Genomic DNA, 2537 nt, shown 5'->3' on the forward strand with positions numbered 1-2537 from the left:
ATAAATATACTGAAAGTCTGTCTTTGTTAAAAAACTGTTTTCTGATTTGACAGAATTTCTCAGTCAAGTGATCCAGTATAGTTACAGGAAACAGCTGACACTGAGGTTTTAATGTAATACTGATTAAAATTTTTATATTTTGGACTAAAATCAAACATATATTTACTGTATAATATGACCACTAATAATTCCAGGTTCCTTTCTATTTGTTACTCTGTCTTTGCAGCTTTCTAGTAAAGATTTAGAGGAGAATAGTGAACTCAAATAAAGATGCTGTGGCTTCAATATTTTATTCTATTTTGCACCATAAATGTTCATTAACAAAACTTGTTTTAATGAATATTGAGATGTGACATCACAGGACCCATCAGAAAGTCACATGATACATCAAACTAAAGTGTGAATTCATAGATCAGATTTATGAGTTTCAGGTCGTCAGTGGATGCAGTGAAGAATGATATCTGTGAAGATTATCTGAGAGCTGATAGAAGCATTAATGTTGATGTGAATCCTCCACTGCAGGAGTAACAACATCTGGAGAGAACTGATGCTGCTGTCCAGCTGTTTCCTCAAACCTTTGGTGGAGATGAATCACTGCAGCAGCTACCAGACACCAAAGAGCCACAACGTTACTCCAGTGGGGCATCTTTTGTCTTCAGATATCAAATTCATGTCAGTTAGTCATGTGTAATGTGGGTTAACTTGCACCTGTTTTTGAGCTTTAACAACCATTAGTGTGTGTATCCTTATAGTTGTCCTCTTTTAAAAACAGTAATGTTATGTGTGTGTGTGTGTGTGTGTGTGTGTGTGTGTGTGTGTGTGTGTGTGTGTGTGTGTGTGTGTGTGTGTGTGTGTGTGTGTGTGTGTGCAGTCACATTAAATGTTAGTCTATGCAATGCATATATATTCAAAGACTCAAACCTAAAACTTTTAATGTTCAACTACTTATGTGTGATTTATGTCTTAGTCTTCCAACACACATTGCTCCTCCAGTCCAAGTAACAGCTGTAACTCTTTTTACACAGAAATTTGTAAATGTTTCCACAATTTTACACAATATAAATACATTTTTGAATATTTAGACACTCCTCTTTTCATTGAAACTCACATATTAAAGCAATAACACTTCTTAGAGCTTATACATTTGTATCTTATACATTTGTCATCTTCACATGTCCTGTACTTGTCATGCAGATGAAAAATGTAAATGTCATTGTAACGTTATTGTTAATGCTTGGATTGCTAGTGTTAGAGGATTAATGAGGGTTTTATCTGTGGTACTGACTGATGTACTTAATTTCATATCGCAAAAATGGAAAATTTGATTTGTCTACATGACAGTTTACGTCTTCTCTAAGGTCATGTGATCTGTTTTTGGCTAAATTTGTTAACTTCAGTTACAGTTTGTCTCTACATCATCTACAAGTTAAAGATTAATTATGAATTGTTAATTGATCATCTATTTATTGGTGAATATAAAACATGATTTTTTGGTGAACTTCATTTTGTCTAGAGGAGCTGCAACATTTTCTAGTGTCATTCTTGTTCTTATTTGTTCTAATAGTGTTTATATTTACCTTCAAGTAATAAATAAAATTCTTCTGAAAACCTGCTTAAGAGGTCTTCCTGTTACATCATACCTGTGTTTACCTCAAATGTTCAGATGTGTAGGCTTAAAGGTTTTGTACCAAGTTTTGGGAAACACTCTAGTGAAGCTTGTTCCTGATGTCTGGAAAGCATGAGCTTACTTTTTATCAGTTATCAAAATGTGTGAGGATAAAAGAAAAAGTTTACACTACCACAAAACACACACACACACACATACCACAAATTTTCATTTGTTAATGAAGGAGTACACTGAACTTTGTGACTCAGAGTGTGTATTTCCCTATTTTACCACTAGAAAGCAACATAACTCTGAAATGTCTCAGCTGTGAGGTCACCACAGAGAAACAGCTGCCAGACCATTTCCACCATCACCACTTCCTCCCCTACAGTCGGGTTATAAAACACTTTAAACTGCCTCATTGAATAAATTGTGTTATATGACTTTAAACAGCTGCTCATGTCACTACATGTTATTAAAGTTCTTGTAAATAACAAAACAAAAAAACACATTTCCTGCATTTTCCTGTTGAATCTGATCAGCCAGTCAGATATTGAATCTACTCCTCCTGGTAACACGTGATGCACAGCTATTTATAATTTCTATTGGTCATTTCATTTGACTGTTCACACTGTTAACAGTCTTTCTTCCATCACAGTGTTTTTTAATGTCTGTATTGAAGCAAGATGAAGGATTTCATGTTGTTGCTTCTCTTTTGCCATGTTGCATCTCCAGGTAACTGAATAATCTTTTTTGAATAGTTATGTAACTTCTATTTCAGCAGTTATATTTATATTTTAAAATATAATTGCACCCTATTCATAAACTGCACATTTACTGCAGAGATCAACATACTTCAGATTTAAACATGTCTATTCACTGCTAGTTCATTTCTTTGTGCTTTTAACAAGTGAAACTTGTGAGAGGTCTT

The 2537-nt window shown here is 34.1% G+C and overlaps 1 long non-coding RNA gene across 1 annotated transcript; it reads left to right on the forward strand.

Annotated features, from left to right (window-relative positions):
- Positions 1 to 545: 545 nt before the first annotated feature.
- LOC137198339 (uncharacterized) lies at positions 546 to 1612 on the forward strand. Its single transcript, XR_010931627.1, has 2 exons — positions 546 to 819; positions 872 to 1612. It is a non-coding gene; the product is annotated as an uncharacterized lncRNA (long non-coding RNA).
- Positions 1613 to 2537: the final 925 nt, after the last annotated feature.

Source organism: Thunnus thynnus, chromosome 15, assembly GCF_963924715.1.
Source record: "Thunnus thynnus chromosome 15, fThuThy2.1, whole genome shotgun sequence".
In the NCBI taxonomy this organism is placed as follows: domain Eukaryota; kingdom Metazoa; phylum Chordata; class Actinopteri; order Scombriformes; family Scombridae; genus Thunnus; species Thunnus thynnus.